Genomic DNA, 12,650 nt, shown 5'->3' on the forward strand with positions numbered 1-12,650 from the left:
AACCTCGGGGCTTGTGAAAGCCCCTCGGGACCGGAGAGATCAGCGCTCACAAGCCCCGTGCCGAGAAAACGGCGGCGGAGGCCAAAGATCGCCCCCCCCACTTCCCTCCCCCCTGGTGCTTTCCTGGCCTTGGAGGCGCCGGGAGCGCTCTTGGATCGGGGGGGCGGGGTGTTTTTCGTGGATTGTCCGCACTGTGGGGCATCGGTGGAATGTTCCGTGTGGCGGGGCGGCGCGGGATCGCGCCGTCCCGGGGCGCCGGGCAGGGCGGCCGTTCCCCCCCGCGGCGGGGACTTGCAGGGCACACACAGGTCCCCGCAGTTTGGCGACAGGCCAAGTGCCCCGCCAGAGTGGGGGTGGGGGCTGGCCCCGAAAAGCGGCGGGGCCAGCCCGGGGCGGGCAATGCAGCCTACCCAGCCCCCGCGGGAGGGGGTGGCCCCAAGGAGTGAAGGGGCCAGCCCAGGGCCAGCCCGCACAGCCCCGGAGCGAGAAGAAACCCCCCCGCAGGGGCCAGTCCCGCCCGGGAGAAAGGGCGGGCTGGCCCGGCGCCGCGCGGTGCAGCCGGGCAGCGCAGGAGCCACAGCTGCGGCTCTGCTTGGGAATGCAGGGCCGGGACACCCTCCCAGCGCCCCCACTCCTCCCCGTGCCGATCGGGGCACTCCCCCCACGCCTGTGGGGGCAGCGCTTGGCAGGCAGAACACGCCCCTCCCGGCGCTGCGATCTCCTCCCGCGCTGAGCAGGAGCAGCGCGGCGGAGGCAGCTGCGGCCGATCTGTTCATTTTAAAGGGACAGCGCGGCCACAAGCGGGTGTTTCCCCACTGCAAGGGGTCCCGGCATGCGGGATCCCCCTCAGTCTCGGATCATGTCCCAGCCGAGGCTGATGCTGTGGGCGGCCGTGGGTCAGCACGGCGCCTCCTGCAGGGCAGGGATGGATTCCCCAGCTCTGTGGGTGCGGTGAGAAAAGCTCTCACCCCTGTCTCTGTGAAACACACGGGACAGGAATCAGAGGTGCATGATGCCTCATCTAATGCTCAGGCCGGCAAGACTAATGCTAAGGCCAACAAGAAACAAAGAAAGAGAGTGCAAAAAAGAGGAATCACTCCTTTGTTTCTTTGTGGAAGGTGTGGATGGCCGAATCACATGGCAGATGTTTGCAAGGCAAGCCATGTGAATGGCCAGCCTCTGTCAAAAGGGCAGTGGGGTGCAAAGAGGAAGCGTGCTCGGACAGAAGAGTCTTCCCAGTCCCCACAGCCGATGGAGGTTTGTTGGGAAGGTTTAATCCCACGCACACCTCTCCCTGTCAGTGTCCCTGAAGGGACCAAAATTGTTTAATTTGTGTTTGAGTTTCTGTTCACAGGACAAAGAGTCGGTGGTGAGAAGGCAGTTGCTCTGAAGTTACTGAGCTGCCTGGATTTCACTGGACTGTTGCTCTGATCAGAGACTGTCCTGGAACAATTTGGAACGGACATTGTGATTTTTTCCTTTGCTGTTTGGCAGCTGGAATGGACTGTCTTTCAAGATCCATTCATCGCCCTTCGTGACTTGTTTGGGAGCTGTTGGACCAGGATCATCTGGAAATTTCAACCAGTCCTGGGACGTTCCTGTGTTCTGCATCGAAACAGAACTCTGGGGACTGGAGGTTTTTATAACACCTCCAAAAAAGCCAATTCTCAATTGTGAATCTGAATGATTGTTTTCTGTGATTCATTTGTATCCTGCAGCTATCACTGGCTGATGAATGTCCAATTCCTTGCACATTCTGGAATGGGTCATTTTTGCCCCATCTGCCACAAGGCGGCAAAATATTGTTTGAAAAAACAAACAATCAAAATATTTTTTTTTGTTTGAGCTAATTATTGCTCGATTTCAGCCGCAAAAATGGCAATCAATCATTTTTGTATGAGCTCATTGCTCGATTGATAATGCAGGCAACAACGCTTGTGAATTTGATGGGTGCAGGTTTTTGTAAAATTCATACTCTCAGTATTATGGGAGGAATTTGATTGGAGCTTTGCAAGCAGTGTTTTTCTGCCAAATGCTCTGAAGCCATGAGCTGTTGCGAGTGGCAAGAATCCTTTGGATTTCTTTTTGCAGCCCAAAAATATTCAGAAATTTAGTGCAAGGGCCCACTGTCTTTACAGATGATTTGGGAGGATGAGGTAGGCCAGTGTTCCCTGGAAGGATGATTTTGAGGGCAAGTTTTGGAAGCCCCTGAGGATGGGCAGCCCATTTGGTTGTTTGGGGCTGCTGTCATGGCATTTCCACAGTTTTCCCAGAAACTTTTTCATTTAGTCACAGTATTAAATTCTGTGGTTGACATGGCACACAGATGGGTTGTTCAATTTAAAGGGAGTCAGCAATGTTGTTTGTTCCATTTGCTGAAGAACCTGCGTTGTGCCACAGAGGCCTGGTTCTTCAAAAACAAAAATGGGGAATGCAGGGTGAAACCCCGCAAATTTAATTGGCAAAGGCTTTGCATGCCATGGAGCACCTTACAGGTGCCACAGAATTTCACTAACCCTGCAATGTGAAAAGCAAGAAACCGTGACCGAATGAAGGTCAACAGAGGAGGAACCACTGGTCCTCCCATGGGAACAGAAATTGAACTGTAGTTCATTTTCTTTTTTCCTTTTTTCTTTTTTTAAAGGTAAAAAGGGTGAGATGTCGTCCCTGCATTTCTTGGTTTCAAGTGTTTGAGTCTTTGCAGCAGTTTCTCACGCTGCTTCATGTAAACAATATTGTATTCTTAGAATTTATCTCTATGTTTTGCATTCTTGTTCTCTGAGAGAGAACTTGACTGATGGTCATATTGACCAATGGAGTCAGGAGGTTGTAACCTCCTTGGGCCAATCTTGGCCCTCTGTACAAAATGTATATAAACCTATTGGAGTCAGATAATAAAGAGCTTTCCATGTTTCACCAAGCTGCTGCCTGCTGTCCTCTGTGAGGCTCCACTCCCACGTCACAACGTGTTGCCCCTCTAAAGACACGGGGTAACACATTGTGACTGGCCTAGTGGCCCCATGTGCCCTTTGCAGAGTTTACCTCAGGAGAGGATATTGTAGGGATACATCAGAAAACAGAAAGCAGCCCTGTGAAGTCCTATGGGATGAGTTGCAGAAGTTACCAAGGGACAAGGCGGATCAAGTCAGGTTGCAGAGCTGAAAGGTGTCCAGTTGGCTTTGGAGATTATTGGATACCATTGAATATTGCTGAATGGGAGAAATGGCCATTGACTCGTGCATAGCAGCAAATGCTCCGTGGAGGTGGCTGGACAATGGAAAAAGACCAGTTGGCAGAGCAGAGGGAAACCCATCTGGAATTGTGGCAAGATATTGCTGCCTGGGTAGAGAAGATGGCTGTAAAAGTCCATCCTGTGGATGCTCATGTACCCAAGAAGGCTAGTGAAAAGCATCACAACAATGGACAGGGGATGAGGCTGCCAGGATTAAAGTGTCTCAGGTGGGTGTGGACTTGCCACATGATGGTGAGATATTTCTGGCTCAGTGGGCCCCTTAGGCATCTAAGGTCATCAGGGAAGAGATATATCACACAGATGCATCGTGACTGAGGGGTGGACTTAATCATGGACACTATATACTGGGTAATCCATGACTGTGAAACGTGCTGAGATCAAGCAGGGCCGAGCGGGTAAAGCCCCTGTGGTGTGGGGAACAATGGTAGAAAATATTAATCTGAGGAGGCCTGGCAAATCAATTGCATCACACTGCTAGAACCTCTCCAAGGCAAGAGTTACATCCTGACAATGGTAGGCGGCAATGACTGGATGGCTGGAGACCCATCCCCATGCATTACAGCACTACCTGGAACACCATGTTGACCCTTGAAAAACAAGCCCTGTGGCAATGTGGCAGCACTGAAAGAATTGACTCAAACAATGGGACTTATTTCAAAAACAGCCTCATGAACACCTGGGCCAGGGAGTACAGCATTGAGTGGGTGTACCACATTCCCTGTCATGCACCAGCCCTGAGAAAGCTGCATGGTACAATGGACTCTTAGAAACCACCTTGAAAGTAATGGGTGGTGGGACCTTCAAACATTAGGATCTCCACTTGGCAAAGGCCGCCTGGTCAGTGAACACCTACCAGGCTCTACCAATTGAGCTGGTTATGCCTAATCAACTGTGCTGGCCCTGCCCAAAAAAAGTCCACATACTGGAGAAGGGGATAAAGTTCCTGTGGTGCATATGAGAAATGGGTTAGGGAAAATTGTTTGGATCAGTCCTGCCTTAAGCAGAGGGAAACCCATTCATGGGGTCAGTGGGTAAGAACCTATCTTTACTCAAGGACCTTGGTGCATTATGTGGGTAATGCAGGAGGATTTGACTTTGAGTGAGAATAGTCTGTGATGTTGAATTGTATAACACTGGGTGCTGAATTACACTGCCACTGTGTGCCATAAGTCCCATAGCCAATGAGGATGAATGGCTCCAGATACACCAGTCATGAGCTCCTGATGCTGCAGCCAGCCAACAGCACTGCAGCCCTCTTGCCTGGGGAGACATCTAGGATGGACAAAATCAGAGCCATGGACTCAATTAACTCAGCAGACATCTTGGAGGCCCAGCCATTCACAATGGTAATGATACCTGTGCTTGTGTGTGTATATATATATACACAAACACACATATATATGTATTTAGTTGGAAGGTGTAGAATCTGGGCATGAGTAGGTGGTATAGAAAGAGGAGTAGATATGTAGATACTGTCCTGGCTTTGGATAGGGCTTTAATGTTTTCTATACTGATATAGGGAACTTAAACTAAATTTAAACAGATTATAATTTGCTGTGTAATCAAGTGTGTTAAAAACAGATAGTCCTTTGCCATACAAAAGCAGGACCTTGTCCATTTGTTTAAGACTGCAAAGCAGAAACCAGTGCTCAAAACCTGGAAATATCTGGATTTGTAGTTTAGACTATGTCCAGGAGGCTTGGAGGACAAGAGACTACGACCAGGTTCATCCAGCGAATACCTGAGGAGTTCATTGATGAGTTCATTGAGCTATTTTACTTCATCCAGCGATCCCTGCCCGAGACCACCAGGAGACAATGCACAAGCACAGACCAACAAAAAGCTGATTAACATATGATGCAAGAGTAGGCAGGGATAACTTCTGAATATGTATAGACAACGTTAAAACTTTCATAAATATGGATGAGTTTAAGTGTATTTGAACAGAGTGCTTGCTCTGTTTGGGGCACACATCTTTGGCAGAGCTATCCCCCTGTGCATCTAGGCACCGAGTAAAGCATACCTACTTCATAATTTTGGTTGTGGAGTCTTTGTTGCGCTTCAATACCACCTCACCTTTTTGTCAGGGGTGGGGGAAAGGGACTCTCTGGCCTCTAAGAAGGAGGGCATGGCTTCTGGATGAAAAACATGATGGAATTTTCCACCACTGCTCATTGTCTTGGGGTCCACATCGAGGACTTTTGCATGACACACCCATTCAGGGTGTGGCGGTTTTCTCTGCAGCTTTTAATACAGTTTTACTATGATAGTAAAAAGTCCTTTATGAAGATATTTAAGTCATAAACTATAATATTTCAGTCTCCAACACACCAGGATCACAGCTGGGCCAAGACTTGATTGCCAAGGCAAAAAATTTAGGAGCGGATCCATTGACCGTGCTGTAGTAAGTGACCCTCAGAACAAGACTGCAAATGGTTGCCACGGCAACAGGACCTGCTACAGGCCTCAGCTCATGCCCACGGCAACCACCTGTAGCAACAGATCTCCATGGAGATGCTCCAGGACTGGTGTCAGCCATGGGTCCTGGTCATGGGCCTGGAGTGACAGGATGAGGAAGAAAGGGCTTCCTCCTGATACAGAGCAGGTTTAGACCAGCTTCTAGAAAAAAATCTTCCCTGCGAGGGCAGTGAGGCCCTGGCACAGGTTGCCCAGAGAAGCTGTGGCTGCCCCATCACTGGAAGTGTCCAAGGCCAGGTTGGTCAGGGCTTGGAGCAACCTCATCTAATGGAATGTGTCCCTAGCTAAGGCAGGACAGTTGAAAGTAGATGCTCTTTAAGGCCCTTCCAACACAAATTCTATGAGTGTTCTATTCTATTCTTCCACACTATGATTCCATGAGTGGTATGTGATGTGGTAATCAAGAGTGTCTTGGGCAGAGCAACCACAAAATGACAGCTTTCCACTGTGGGGACAGAAAAGAGGAGGCAGCAGAACTGCTTCCTTGGATTGCTGGAGGGCACACTTTATCCTTTTTAGAATATTCATTGACAGAGTTCCTTGGGAGTCAGTCCTGAAGAGAACAGGAATCTGGGAAAGGTGGAGACTCTTTTAAAAGGAAATTTTAAAGCTCCAGGAGCTGTGCTCATGTGCCATAAGACAAGATGGTGTGGGAAAATGACTGGACTGACTAAAGAGAGAACTTATGCTCTCTTTTGCCCTGAGTTCCTGCCTGTGTCACATCTGGAAGGAGAGGCAGAAAACTTAGGGGATTACAAGGATGTTGGGAGGTGATAGAGCAAGAAAATTTAAAGGGCCAAAGCCAAACTAGAACTTAATTTGGCCAGTGTGATTAAAGATAACAAGAAAAATTTCTATAAATCCCTTGGCAGCAAAAAGAGGGCTCAGGGATGTCTCCATCCTTTGCTGGGTGCAGAGGGCAGAGCTGTGCCAGGGAGGAGAAAAAGGCTCAGTCTTTAATACCAAACCCAGTTGTCCTGAGGATGCTCAGCTCCCAGGGCTGGAAGTTGGTGACAGGGAGCTGAGTGAAGCCCCTGAAATCCAGGAGGAAACATTCGGTGACCTGCTCTGCTGATTAGACACATGCAAGTCCCTGGGCAGAAATGAAATGCACCTGAGGGATCTAGTGAATGAGCTGGTCAAGCCTATTTCACTAATCTCCCAGCAGCTCTGGTAAACTGGAGTGCTTGTTGACTGAAAATCAGCAGATGTGATGCCCATCTATGAGAAGGATTGGAAGGAGAATTCAGGAAAGTCCAGGACTGTCAGCCTGACCTCTGTACTGGGGAAGACCATGGAGCAGATAATCCTGAGTGCTATCCTACAGCATACGCAGGATAACCAGAGGATCAGGCCTAGACAGTGCACATTTGGGAAAGGCAGGTCCTTCTGTGACAGAATGACCCACTCGGTAGATGAGGGAAGGGCTGTGGATGTGTGTTTCTAGACATCAGTAAAGTCTTTGACACTGGAGAAGCTGGCTGCTCATGGATTGGACAAGGGAACTGTTTGCTGTGTGAAAAACTAGCTGATGCCCAAGCCCAGAGAGTTGTGGGGAATCAAACTAAATCCAGATGGGGCTGGTGTAGCAGGACATATTTCCTGCCACAAGAGCTTTCTAATTGGTGAAATAAATCACTAAAGACCACTTGTCTCATGGTTATTCAGGTGCCATGGAAGTGACACTTCTAGCTGACAATAAACTAGCTGTGGAATCTCTGGAAAGATAAGCTGGAATTTCTGACAGACACTTTATTTCACAATCTATTAAAGCTACACCAAACTTTCACAAAGCAGAAGTCTTCTGCACATTCCCATGCGTGAGGCTTTACCCACACAGTTGGGATGCTGGTTTTGTGGTTAGGGTTAACTCTCTCAAAGGTTGAATGAAAGGACTCTGTGAACACTCTTGCCAGTTCAGTGGTAAGTTACACTGACTCCTAATCTATACTATTTCTTTTCTAGCTTTAATGTAAGTACCTTAATGTTGTCCACTGTTTCATGTAATCTGCTAGTAGTTGTTTTATACTGTGTAGTAACTAACTCTGTTCAAGACCTTTGTCTATTATCTCCTATCTATTCAATAAATAACTCGTTTTATAATAGACCTGATCTGCCACTCTTAGAACTTGCAAGCCAGAGCAATTTAAGTGCAGGCCACCTAATTCAAGTTGTATGCAAAAATCTTAGCCTAAGACAGGGCTTGTCTGAAGCTCCCACTCTATCCATAACAGCCGATTACTTGTGGGTGACCTCAGGGGTCAGTGTTGAGGCCAGTCCTGTTTAACATCTTTGTTGATGATCTGTATGAGGGGATCAAGTGGAAGTCACACTTCCACTTCACACTTCCTGTGGCAGACAGGTAGAGATATTATTTTAAAAAAGGCTTCATAAAATCAGGCCTTGCTCTGCTAAATTACCAGCTAGCCTGTCACTTCTTCTAAGTGACACTAAGCAGTTTGTAAACTCCCATGAGAAAACAATCAGAAGAATGAAACCTAGTTTAAAGCCCTCTCAACGAGGTCTGCCAGCTCATGAGCTAAGAACCTTCTACCCTTAAAACAGAGATGTATCCCATCTGGTTCCAGCAGGCCAGGTGCTGAAAAAGTTGCCCCACAAGCAAAGAACCCAGAATTCTGCTGATGACGCCAATCCCTGAGCCACTTGTTAATAATGTGAGCTCTCTCTATTCCTTTCATCATTTTTCTCTGCTGCCAAAGGGACTGACCAGAACACTACCTTTGCTCCTGCCCTATCAGCCACTGGAAAAATGCCCTAAAGTCCCTTTTTATTGCCCTGACATTCCTCTTTTCAGTCTCATCACTGCCAACCTGGAGTATCAGCAGTGGGTAATAACCAGAGGGCTGAATCAGCCCAGGGAGACTCCCAGTAATATCCTGTACCCGGGCCCCAGAGATATGAGAGAACAAATGGGGGACAGAAGAGAGCACAATGGAGCTTAATGATGTCCTGGCCTTGGTGAGATATAGGCCCTGGGATAAGCGACCACAGATATGAGAAGAACTGGGAAAGTGCAGCATATGCAGATATCAAGGTTTTTGAAACTATGTAGTTTTGTAAGGCTGCTAAGTAACGCAAACAATAGGCTAATCCTGTAACTAGTGGGAAATTCTTGCTTAAGGATGTGCCTGCTTAGAGCTGTAACTGCTTGGAGCTGCAACAGTATATAAGATTGAACTGCAAAGAAAATAAACTATTTCAACTCCTTTTTGCTTGGACTTCAATGACTTCAACTCGGACTCCAACTTCTTTTTGCTTAGGCCTCTGATTTCTTTTTGCTTGGGCTTCTTGCTTGGACTTCTTTTTGCACCCCTCCTTTGAAATCAGTTCAGTCATGTGGCAATTGGTGCTTCTGTTTGAGGAAGTGAAGACCTGCCTAAGCTGTGCAGCAGCTGGCGATCACCCCCCAGAACTGAAGTGCTGCTGAAAGAAGCAGAATGGGGCCTGACACAACCCCTCTGGAGGATCGAGAGGTGAGCTGGGGAAAGGAAACTTGGGTCAGGGAATGTCTGCCCAGGAGAGAGACTTCTGCTTATGCTCAAGATGCTTAAGAAACATAGCAAGTCTTTGCCCTCTCATGACTTCAAACTTGTACTGAAGTGGGCAATTGCTGAGGGAAAAAATGTCTTTCCACCTATTATCTTTACGAAAGATTTTTGAACAGTATATATAGGGGTTAAAATATGGGACCGTGACATGAAGGAGAATAAAGCGGTGGCAGAGATGCTTTCCTCTTGGAAGGTGATTTATGAGACTATGGAAAAACAAGAACATTCTCATACTGTGGGTAATGATCCGTACAACCAGCAGACCCTTCAAAGGCTATAAATCCTTTTGCACAGCCATCCACTCCTCCTCCTCCACCAGAGGCAAAAAAAAAAGATACTGGGCACCGTGATGTGTGACAGCTTTCGCTGCTGGCTGCTACCCCACAATTGGAGGGGGGGAGGATGAAGACCCCTTTGATCCTGGTCCCATAGACTCTGATGATGAGCCAGACCCTAAGTGGGGAAGATCCTTCTAAAATCCCCATTCCTTTGCCTGCAAACACTTTTCAGGATGTGCTCCAAGAATCACTATCTTTACAGTCTGCCCTACCTGAACTCAGAGGAAAATAAACTACTTCAACCCCTTTTTGCTTGGACTTAAGTGACTTCAGCTTGGACTCCAACTTCTTTTTGCTCGGGCCTCTGATTTATTTTTGCTTGGGCTTCTTGCTTGGACTACTTTTTGTACTCTTCCTCTGATGTCCCATCTCTCAGTCACATGGCACAGTGAGGCAACGGATCTCCCTGTGGGTTGGGTCTGGTCAACATATGGGGCCCTCTATTCCTCTCAGAAGGGAGTCACCTACCACGACTGCCCTTCTTTTCTTTTAATGTTAGAGATGGCGATATGTCTGATAGATGAAGTGTAGCTGGGAGGCTCACTGGGCAGATAATTTTCTTCTGTGTCATCCGACAGACCCTCTAGATCCAGGGCCTCATACCTATTCTGAAGTGGCACCTGGGCAGGTGATGGGAGTCGGGAGGAATTTTTATTACCTCCCTGAGCAGAGACCCATCTCCATTCCTCTTCATCCAGTGGGTGTCCTTCTATTGCCTGACAGTGGGAGGTGTGGGAGACCTCAGACTCCTGGTGGGCTTCCATCAAGGATGGAAGAGTGGAACTCCACCAATCTATTTCCCTTTCACTTTCCTAAATACTCCTTAGTCTTTCAACTTCGTCCCTAAGCTCAGCCACCAGCAAAAGGAAATCATTTACTTGTTCACACCACAGGCAGGCTTCTTCTACAACGCCCCCTGGTACCACTGATAAGCTCAAACACTCCATACAGGAATGGGTCTGGACAGACTAATCCTTTATGGAGGGTTCTACCTGGCTATATACACTTTTACTAACTGCAGGTTTTGATCATGTAAAAAACATTAATAACACCGCCCCCCCCCCCCCCAAACCAACCAACCAACCAACCAACAGAACAGCAAATTAAGAACCCCATTAACAGGAGGAAAACAGCAGACCTGCCTGCTTGCCCTGCCTGCGCAAACTGCCATGCAAACTGCCATGCTATGTCCTCAGAGGCGTGTCATGCCCCTGTTTGCCTGCTCCGGGTCGCTGTGCTTCCTAGAGTCTTCTTTTAATCAGCCCATCACTCGCTGGAGGAAAACCCCACCCTGGCCTGCGTGGCTAATGAGATCACAACTCTCAATCAAGCTTGGGTCTTCAATTCTAAATTGTTGTTGAAGAAACAAATTTAAGCACTCAGCCTCCAAAAACTTCACCTTCTATCGAACTGTCTTCTCACATCTATAACACTGGTCTTCAATAAAAAATACAGGTCAATAGCAAGTCTTATTTAACCCAACATGGTCTCTCAGACAAGTGAAGCTGTTAATGCAGAATAATGTTTCTACAAGCCAACCAGCTTGCTCACTTGCAAGATGGTTGTAAAAATGAGTTCTCACTTCATCCAGGTGAACCAGGATGGATGTGACTGGCATCCTGGTGTTAAGAATGACCCTATAATACTGGCTTTCATGTGGGGATGCTGTAATTGTTTTATAGGTTTTAGTTATAAGTTTAATATAGTTTTTAATTGTAACTTTAGTGGAGTTTTTTTAGCCACCTTAAGTGGGCCCCTATCCTGGAATGTGTTCTTATCAGAAGTTGATAAGAGTTTCCAAGACAACCCAGGTCTCTGCCCAGAGACTGTCTTCCATTGGTCCCTCCCCGGGATGAATCCCTACCCATCCTTTCCAATGTATCTTCCTCCCCCCGTCCATCAATTATCTCCAAGGTCCGAAGGTTCAGCCAGTGGTTGGTGGATCCCCCAGGGACCCCTCCCCAATTTACCTTGATTTATTAGTGTTTTTGTAATTCAGTTGGCATTTGCCACCTTGCTTTGTTTTATTGGTTTACAACTTGTATTACACGCCCCAAATTGTTTTGGACAAAAACTCCCTGCAGCCCAGGTTCGGGGTCTCTCTCCTGAGGCACCAGGCCTGGGGCCAGGGGCTTCCCTGTGACCCCCGAATAAAACCTTTGTTCCCCGAGCCTCGAGAGTTTCCCCTCTTTCAAACCACGGCCGTGACAGCGAAGGTAAAGGTGCTGCAGAGCCAAGAACCCACACAACGGTTCTGTTGAGGCGTATCAGAGCTAGCAGGTGGTCCAGCCGAACACTGGGCGGACCAGAGAAAGATACGCACACCAACACTTTCGCATTTATGTATTAGCTTTTGCATGTTGTTACTGATTACATGTATTCAAATATGGCGCAATTTATAACTCCTTTGAGCTGCTTGCTAATACAACGTAATCTACCATTTTAAGTATGCACCGTATAGCCCATAGAAATAGTAGTGTGATGAATAGATTATATTTATGTATACACCCTTAGCTTATGGAAATAGGGGTTGATGAATGTATTAAATTGTAGGCATTAGCAAAACATAAAATGTTAAAATACTTCTATGTAACTAAGAGAATGATGTAAAGCAATTATGTTGTTTCCCATATCTGCTGACTGACCTCTCCAAGTGGTAACAGTGACATAAACCAGAGCATCAGAAGAGAATTAGAGAAGAGCACATAAACCAGAGCACCAGAAGAGTATTAGATAAGAACTTATTAGCTCCTCTTATCAAGGAAGTGTGAAACAACAAGATAAAACCGCAAGAAGAAATAAAATATATTGACCTGATCTGAAGGATATCATTCAGATAAGTCAGAGTGTAAAACCAAAACAAGAAAGAGTCCCTCCAACATCAAAAACTCCCAAGAATGTTTGAATAATGCATGAAACTTATTAATAGTAAAGTAAAGTAACAGTATATAGATAACACTGTCTTAAGTGTTCTTTAGCCAATAGCCAGGAACACTCCAGCACTGGATATTG

This window comes from Zosterops lateralis, assembly GCF_965231275.1.
Source record: "Zosterops lateralis genome assembly, chromosome: 31".
In the NCBI taxonomy this organism is placed as follows: Eukaryota; Metazoa; Chordata; class Aves; order Passeriformes; family Zosteropidae; genus Zosterops; species Zosterops lateralis.